General features: G+C 43.5%; 1 long non-coding RNA gene across 1 annotated transcript in view; it reads left to right on the top strand.

Moving 5' to 3' along the window:
* Window positions 1–2,135: 2,135 nt before the first annotated feature.
* LOC108529934 (uncharacterized) overlaps window positions 2,136–9,603 on the top strand; it is a 52,649-nt gene continuing 45,181 nt past the window's right edge. Inside the window, exon 1 of the long non-coding RNA XR_001885719.1 lies at window positions 2,136–2,246. This is a non-coding gene — a long non-coding RNA (uncharacterized LOC108529934). The remainder of the gene's footprint in view (window positions 2,247–9,603) is intronic.

Raw genomic sequence — 9,603 nt, 5'->3', positions numbered from 1 at the left:
TTTTTTTTTTTTTTTTTTTAGGGGAGGGGGGCAAATTCGGGTCTTTTCAAGCTTTTCCTCCCGGGGTTACACCATTCCCCTGCCTCAGCCTCCCGAGTAGCTGGGACTACAGGCGCCCGCTACCACACCAGCTAACTTTTTGTGTTTTCAGTAGAGACAGGGTTTCACCATGTTAGCCAGGATGGTCTCGATCTCCTGACCTTGTGATCCACCCACCTCAGCCCAAAGTGCTGGGATTACAGGCATGAGCTACCGTATCTGGCCCTTTTTTTAAAAAAGTGAGGTCTCACTATGTTGGCCAGGCTGGTCTCAAATTCCTGGGCTCAAGTGATCCTTCCACCTTGACCTCCCAAAGTGCTGGGATTACAGGCATGAGCCACCATGCCCAGCTCATTTTTATTCTAATTTCTGATTCCATATTGATATTGTGCTTAGATATATCAACTGTAGAGACCCTATATTCAAAGCAAGGTATTTTAAAATGTCAACCTCCCCCAAAATGTTCCAAGATATTAAAAGAGACATTAACTCAGAATCTTTATTTCATCAGGAAAAATTTCTTCTATAAACAGTTAGTAATAGTAACTCCCAAAGGCTGTCACTGGTACAATACTAAGAATATTGCCCCTGCAGAAATAAATGAATAACACATTTTTAGATGTGGAATGATGTTATCTGCACATTATCTGTGGGAGGACAGAAGAGTCTCTACAGTCTCTGCTTTACACATCATTTGCTACTTCTTTTCTTTTCTTTTTTGAGATGGAGTTTTCCTCTTGTCACCCAGGCTGGAGTGTGGTGGCACAATTTCAGCTCACTGCAACCTCCGCCCCCTGGGTTCAAGTGATTCTCCTGCCTCAGACTCCCAAGTAGCTGGGATTACAGACACCCACCACCACACCCAGCTAATTTTTGTATTTTTAGTAGAGATGGGGTTTCACTATGTTGGCCAGGCTAGTCTTGAACTCCTGATCCACCCACCTCAGCCTCCCAAAGTTCTGGGATTACAGGTGTGAGCCACCACACCTGGCCATCATTTGCTTCTCAGTGGCAGAACAACAATATGGGAACAGCAAGAGAGAAAATGTAAGACTAATTGCTTCAGGAAAGATAAATTTGGTACTGCAATTTAGCCACGAGGGACAAGTCTTAGTGGATAGCTTGTTCTTCAGCCATCAGAAGACTGTGGTCATCTGTTCACTCTACTCTTTCTTCTCTGTGGATGAAGTTTTCCATCATTGTCTTCACACTACCTTGACTTTCTCTGGATTCTATCGACTTAGACAGATTACTGGCTCCTAGTGGACCACTGCGTCTGAGCAAATGCTTACTCTCTATTTAATTGTACCTGTCTTTACCTATTTATTCAGAGAAGCCAGCTGCCATGGACCCCATCCCAATCTCTTTCAAAGGTCACTCTACTTCCCAACCCAACGTATCCCACATTCCTAGAAGACAGAGGCTAGGGAGAGATTAGAAGAGAGAGATGAGGATGCCAGGATTAAAAGGCAGCTTGTTTTCTTCTTTTCACATGTCATATTTTAAGTGCCATTACGCCAACTCACTTCCCAGCATGTGACAAGGACACTGCTGGCAGGGAACATCTGCCTTCTCTGACCCTCTTTTGCTCTTCTTAATCCTCAGATATTGAAATTTTTATATTCAGCGAATGAAGAGGTAATTTAAACTGCTTACCGAGAGAAATTGAATAGGGGAAAGGATGTATGTTGTTAGCAACCCCCCACAGTTTAAGTGTTTTTAATTGTACATATAGGTTTTCTGTTAGAACATGACTAGAATTTTCTAAGGCAGCACTGCCTAATAGAAATATAGTGTGAGCCACATAATATAATTTTTAAGTTTTTAGTAGTCATTAAAACAAGTAAAAAGATACCAGTGGAATTGTAATAACGGTATTTCTATACTGCTGCTCTATTGAATCTAACTTAAAATCCCATGCAACCCTCACATGTGGGTATGAACAACATTAACAGGAAATGCTAATATAGGGAGTCAGTGAAGCTGGGGTAGGAAATTGATGGTGTGATGCCGGAAGTGATCTGGCAGGGCTTTGAAGTAATGCCAGAGGTCCTTCCAGGCAGTTCTCAATTTGCTCCTTGGCTGTTCTCCTGACACTTAAGTCAGAGCGCTCCATAGCTGTATTTTACAGAACTATAATTGCACAGATTGGCCCTATTATGAGAAGAGAAATATCCAGAGCTCCAGGAAAACAATTGATGAAAACGGTATGTACCCAATTAAGAAAATCTGTCCTCGAGATATGATGTTATGATTTACTTGAATCTTGCTGTGAATTAAAGCACTGTCTCAGAAGGTTTTGCATTTAGATAAGTGTGATTGTCATTTGGCTGGCTTGAAGAAATTCAAGAAATTTAAGCCATTTTTGAGCAGAGGAGGAATTAATTCGGGGGGAAGAGTATCTTTCTGTTTCTCTGTTTGTTCTGGTAGGGGCCACACAGTTCATTCCATCATGTAAACACTAACCGTGGGGCCCATGTGATTTGTTTGGCTTTAGAAAAATAATAAAGGGGCACAGTGAAGCAGAGGTGTGGTGCTGAGCACAGGTGATGGGGTAGAGGAAGACAGAGAACAAAATTTCAACAAATTGAATTTAAAGATCTCATTAGCTTTTTTTTTTAGCAATTGTGAGTTGGTCAGCATCCCATTCACAAAATGGAAAGGCATTCCTCCAGGCTTGGCAGAACAGTCGATTTTTGTAAGGTAGCTTAGGCAAGAAGGAAATGGTGTCGTGCCAAAAGTGGGTTGGTTAATATCAGATAGCTTCAGTTAACTTTCCTTGTATGGGTTAAAGCAGAGAGGCCTTTCATATTATGCCAGCTCATGTTGACTGGGTGGCTTTGGATTGGTTGCTGATAATCTCCTGGATTTTTTTTTTTCAATTGGCCCATTTCTAAATTCAGTTTCATTATGTGGAAACTAGAACTTAGGTTCTGATTTGGTCCAGGCTGATGGAGCCTAGTGCAGGAATCAGTCCAAAATAGTGGCCTCCCTTTTTTTTTTTTTTTCAAGACTGAGTCTCACTCTGTCGCCCAGGCTAGAGTGCAGTGGCATGATCTCGGCTCACTGCAATCTCCACCTCCTGGGTTCAAGCAATTCTCCTGCCTCAGCCTCCCAAGTAGCTGGGACTAGAGGTGTATACCAGCATGCCCAGCTAAGTTTTGTATTTTTAGTAGAGATGAGGTTTCACCTTTTTGGCCAGGCTGGTCTTGAACTTCCCAGCCTCCAGAACTATGAGCAACAACTTTCTATTGTTTATAAATTACCCAGTATATGCTATTTTGTTATAACAGCCCAAATAGACTGAGTCATTCACTATTTTTTTTTTTAATGGACTCTCGCTCTGTTGCCCAGGCTGGAGTGCAGTGGTACAATCTTGGCTCACTGCAACCTCTGCCTCCTGGGTTCAAGTGCCCCCTGCCTCAGCCTCCTGAGTAGCTGGGACTACAGGTGCGTGTCACCATGTCTGGCTAATTTTTGTATTTTTAGTAGAGACGGGGTTTCACCATGTTGGCCAGGCTGGTCTTGAACTCCTGACCTCAAGTTAGCCAAACACCTCAGCCTCCCAAAGTGCTGGGATTACAGGCGTGAGCCACCGTGCTCAGCCAGCTTCAATTTTCAGCCCCTTTCCCTTGCACAGTGATAGGAGTGGTGGATGGGGTTGAAAGCTCTAACCTTCTAATCAGAAAGTGCTGGGATTACAGGCACTTTTGATTAGAAGTGCCCAGACCCATAAATATCATTTAACAAGGGTAACTATGGTAGGCAAACATCAAAGCACAGTGTTGCATTTTTTGGAGATTCTCTAGGTAGGCATCCAACTCTGGGAAAACAGAGGAGGACCATCATCATCAGAAAATAAATGTTCTAAAAAGCTGTCTCTGAGAAGTGTTGCTCTTTAGTCCCTTGTTCTCCATGCTGAAGTTGATGAGTGTGAAGTTCTTTGAGAGTTACCTGTGCAGTGGAAATGGAAGGAGGAAGGTGCTCATTTACCTTTAAGGGGACAAAAGTGGAGCTTCACAAACAGATGCAAAGCAGCTGGAAGAGGGGTAGGGAAGAGGACTTTTGTTTAGAGAGTTTCCTTTTTTCCAGATCTACTTTCATTTAAGTCTTTAATCCATTTTGAGTTTATTTTTGTATATGGTGTGAGATAAGGATCTAATTTCATTCTTCTGCATGTGAATATGCAGTTTTTCCAGCACTATTTATTGAAGAGACTCTTCTTTCCCTGTTGTGTATTCTTGGCACCATTGTTAAAGATCAGTTGACTGTAAATACATGGATTTACTTCTGGGATCTCTGTTTCACTAGTCTACATGTCTGTATTTGTGCCAATACCATGTTATTTGGATTACTATAGCTTTGTAGTGTATTTTGATATCAAATAGTATGACGCTTCCAGTTTTTTTTTTTTTCCTCTCAATATTGCTTTGGTTACTCAGGGTCATTAGGGTTCCACATGAATTTTAGAATTATTTTTTCTATTTCTGTAAAAAACACTGGAGTTTTAATAGAGATTGCATTGAATCTGTAGATTGCTTTATGTAGACAGTATGAACATTTCAACAATAATTCTTCCAATCCATAAATATGGGGCATCTTTCCATTATTTGTGTCTTCAATTTCTTTCATCAGTGTTTTATAATTTTAACTGTACAGAACTTTCATGTCAGTTAAACTTATTCCTAAGTGTTTTTATTTTTATTTATTTTTGAGACAGGATCTTGCTCTGTTGCCCAGGCTGGAATGAAGTGGTATAATCACGGCTCACTGCAGCCTCAATTTCCTGGGCTCAAGCAATCCTCCCACCTCAGCTTCCCAAGAAGCTGTGTCTACAAATGTGCACCACCATGCCTGGCCAAATTTTAAATTTTTTTTGTAGAGACAAGGTCTCACTATGTTGCCCAGGCTGGGCTCCTGGGCTCAAGCAATCCTCCTGCCTTGGCCTCCCAAAGTGCTGAGATTACAGGTGAATCACTCCACCCAGTATTAAGGTTTGTTGTTGTTGTTGTTTAAGGCTATTGTAAATGGGAATGTTTTCTTGATTTCATTTTCAGATAGGCTGTTAATGTATAGAAATGCAGCTAATTTCTTTATGTTGATTTTATGTCCTGCAACTTTACTAAATTTACGTGTTAGTTCCTATAGATTTTTGGTGGAGTATTTAGGGTTTTCTACATATAAGACCATGCTATCCACAGAGGCGATTTCACCTTAATGGAAAAGATCAAAGTAATTTTTACTCTTCTAAACCTTTCATAGTAAAAAATAACATTTATTGAGAGCCCACTATGCAGCAGGCACTGTTCTAAGCACTTTACAGGGATCATCACATCAAATTCCCACAATTACCTGTCTCATGTGTCCGTGTGAAGAGACACCAAACAGGCTCTGTGTGAGCAACAAGGCTATTTATTTCACCTGGGTGCAGGTGGGCTGAGTCCGAAAAGAGAGTCAGCAAAGGGTAGTGGATTATCATTAGTTCTTATAGGTTTTGGGATAGGTGGTGCAGTTAGGAGCAATGTTTTGCTGGCAGGGGGTAGATCTCACAAAGTACATTCTCAAGGGTGGTGAGAATTACAAAGAACCTTCTGAAGGTTGGGGGAGATTACAAAGTACATTGATCAGTTAGGTTGGGGTAGAAATAAATCACAATGGGCAGTAAGGGGTATGAAGGTTTCACTGAATATCAAGAGTCTGAGAAACTTCTTGGGTGATTTGACTAGTAAAGGCCGGTCCATTATCAGACTGTATAGAGGTGGGAAGGCCAAACTGAGGAATTATGTCTTACAGAAGGGAAGAAATGACCGTGGTGGCCTTTTCAGACCCTGTGGGAAAGGTCTCTACTCATCCAGTGAAAGTGTCTGCCCAGATCAAGAGGTATTTTAGTTTCCTGACTTGGGGCATGTGAGCAAAGTCAATTTGCCAGTCCTGGGCAGGGGCAAATCCCTGAGCTTGATGTGTAGGGAAGGGAGGGGCCTGAATAATCCCTGAGAAGTAGTAGAATAGCAGATGGAACACTGAGAAGTGATTTCCTTAAGGATAGATTTCCACAATGGAAAGGAAATGAGAGGTTCTAACAGTGGGCTAGCGCCTTGTAACCTACATGGAAGAGGTTATGAAATGATGACAGAATAGAATGGGCCTGTGAGGCTGGAAGGAGGTATTTTCCTTGGTCCAAGAACCATTTGCTTTGTGTGGGAAGAGATTGATAGGTGGAAGTGTCAGTGGGGGAGTAGGTGGGAGTGACCAATGAGGAGAAAAACTGCTGTAAGGGATAAAAGTTGGAATGCTAGCTGCTTTTTTAGCTACCTTATCAGTGTAAGTGTTGACCTGAGTGATGGGATCTGATGCCTTTTGATGGCCCTTGCAGTGAATGACTCCAGCTTCCTTTGGAAGGAAAGTGGCCTGGAGAAGAGTTTTTATTAAAGACACATTAATGATGGAGGACCCTTGCGTAGTGAGGAAACCTCTTTCAGCCCATATAACAGCATGGTGGTGCAGGATACGGAAGGCATATTTAGAGTCAGTGTAAATATTGATGCGTAGTCCTTTTGCAAGAGTGAGGGCTCGAGTTAAGGCAATTAATTTGGCTTGCTGAGAGGTAGTGGAGGGAGGCAGAGTGGTAGCCTCAACTATAGGTGTGGAAGATACTATAGCATAGCCTGCCTTTGCTGGTGAATGGTGATTAGGCATGGTAGAACTGCCATCAATAAACCAAGTATGATCAGGGTGAGGAACAGAAAAGAAGGAAATAGGGGAAATGGAGTGAATGCCAAGTGTATCAGAGAGATACAGTCATGGGGGTCAGGTGTGATATCAGCAATAATGTGGGAGGCCGGATTGAAGTCTAGGCCAGGAACAATGGTAACTGTGGGAGACTCAACAAAGAGTGAGTACAGCTGAAGGAACCGGGGAGCAGAAAGTACGTGTCGGGTGTGAGGAAGAAAATAGATTTTGGAAGTTATGAGAACTGTAGAGAGTGAGTTGAGCATAGTTTGTGATTTTGAGGGCCTCTAAAAGTATTAGGGTGGTGGTGGCCACCGCACAGAGACATGATAGCCAGCCTAAAACAGTAATGTCAAGTTGTTTGGACAAAAAGGCTACAGGGTGCAGTCCTGGTCCTTGTGTAAGAATTCTGACTGCACAGCCCTGCACTTCAGCTGTGCGTAATGAAAAGGGTTGGGATGAGTCAGGGAGAGTTAGTGTGGGGGCAGCCTCTAAAGCTGTCTTTAAGGAATGGAAAGAGGAGTGGGGAAAGGATTTAGGATCTGTGGGGTCAGCTAGGTTTGCTTTTGTGAGTTTATATAATGGTTTAGTCAGGATGGCAAAACTAGGTATCCAAAGGCAGAAGTACCTAACCATGCCTAGGAAGGAAAGGAATTGTTGTTTTGTAGAAGGGATTGGGGTTTGGGAGATTAGCCAGACATGATCAGCAGGGAGAGCATGTGTGTTTTCATGAGAATTATGCCGAGATAAGTAACAGATGAGGAAGAAATTTGGGCTTGACTGAAGTAATGGCAGCTGTCTGTGAAGCCTTGCAACAGTACAGCCCAGGTAATTTGCTGAGCCTGATGGGTGTCAGGGTCAGTTCAAGTGAAAGTGGAGAGAGGCTGAGATGAAGGGTGCAAAGGAATAGTAAAGAAAGCATGTTTGAGATCCAGAACAGAATAATGGGTTGTGGAGGAAGGTATTGAGGATAGGAGAGGATATGGGTTTGGCACCATGGGGTGGATAGGCAAGACAACTCGGTTGATAAAGTACAGATCCTGAACTAACCTGTAAGACTTGTCCGGTTTTTGGACAGGTAAAATGGGGGAATTGTAAGGGGAGTTTATAGGCTTTAAAAGGCTATGCTGTAATAGGTGAGTGATAACAGGCTTTAATCCTTTTAAAGCATGCTACGGGATGGGATATTGGCATTGAGCGGGGTAAGGGTGATTAGGTTTTAATGGGATGGTAAGGGGTGCATGATCAGTTGCCAAGGAGGGAGTAGAGGTATCCTATACTTGTGGGTTAAGGTGGGGAGATACAAGGGGAGGATGTGAAGGAGGCTTTGAAACTGGGGGAAAGGGGGGCAATGAGGTGTGGCTGTAGCCTAGGAATAGTCAGGAAAGCAGATAATTTAGTTAAAATGCCTCGACCTAATAAGGGAGCTGGGCAGGTGGGGATAACTAAAAAGGAGGGCATAAAAGAATGTTGTCCAAGTTGGCACCAGAGTTGGGGAGTTTTAAGAGGTTTAGAAGCCTGGCCATCAATACCTACAACAGTTATGGAGGCAAGGGAAACAGACCTTTGAAAAGAAAGTAATGTGGAGTTGGTAGCCTCCGTATTGATTAAGAAGGGGACAGACTTATCCTCCACTGTAAGAGTTACCCAAAGCATCTGTGATGGTCCAGGGGGCTTCCGAGGCGATGTGGCAGCATCAGTCTTCAGCCACTAAGCTGAGAAGATCTGGGAATGAGTCAGTCAGAGAGCCTTGGGCCAGAGTTCCAGGGGCTCTGGAAGTGGCTGCCAGGTGAGCTGGACGGTCCGATTTTCAGTAGGGTCTTGCACAGATGGGACACGGCTTAGGAGGAATCCTAGGCTGTGGGCATTCCTTGGCCCAGTGGCCAGATTTCTGGCACTTGAAGCAAGTTCCTGGGGGAGGAGGTTCTGGAGGAACCCCTGGCAGCTGAGGTTCAGGCGTTTGGAGTTCTTGTGTGCTGGAGATGTGGCTGGAATCACAGTGGAGGCAAGGAATTGTAACTCAGAAATACATTGCTACTTGGCTGCCTCTACTCTATTACTGTACACCTTGAAGGCAAGGTTAATTAAGTCCTGTTGTGGGGTTTGAAGTCTGGAATTTAATTTTTGGAGCTTTTTTCTAATGTCAGGAGCTGACTGGGTGATAAAATGCATATTAAAAATAAGGTGGCCTTCTGGCCCCTCTGGGTCTAGGGCAGAAAAGCATCTAAGAGTTGTTGCCAAACAGGCCATGAACTGGGTTGAGTTTTTACATTTGATGAAAAAGAGCCTAAACACTAATTGATTTGGGAGAAGTCGGATAACGAAAAAGGAGCATTAACCTTGGCTATGCCTTCAGCTCCAGCCACCTCTTTAAGAGGAAATTGTTGGGCAGGTGGGGGAGGGTTGGTCACGGAAAGAAACTGTAAGCCAGGCTGGGTGTGAGAAGGGGAGGTGATAGAAAGATTATAGGGTGGTGGAGCAGAGGCTGAGGAAGAATTGGGACCTGGCTTGGCCTGGCGAGGAGCAGGCTGGGGAGAAGGGGAGAGGTCAGATGAGTCTGTAGAAAAGGAGGATTCAAAGGACTCAGAGCTTGGGGTGGAGACTGAAGGAATAAGCAGGAGAGAAAGAAGAAAGATTTGGGATGAGTCACACTGGGGGCAGAGACTAGGAAGGGACCAATGTGTAAAAGAATGCCAGGACGTCAGGCACCTCAGACCATTTACCCATTTTTCGACAAAAATTATCTAGGTCTTGTAGGATGGAGAAATCAAAAGTGCCATTTTCTGGCCATTTAAAACCATTGTCGAGTTTGTATTAGGGCCAAGTGGTGTTGCA

The sequence above is a fragment of the Rhinopithecus bieti genome, unplaced genomic scaffold (genome assembly GCF_001698545.2).
Source record: "Rhinopithecus bieti isolate Rb0 unplaced genomic scaffold, ASM169854v2 scaffold_5476, whole genome shotgun sequence".
Lineage (NCBI taxonomy): Eukaryota > Metazoa > Chordata > Mammalia > Primates > Cercopithecidae > Rhinopithecus > Rhinopithecus bieti.
The sequence above is the reverse complement of the archived record's forward strand: the minus strand, read 5'-3'. Positions and strand labels throughout refer to the sequence as shown.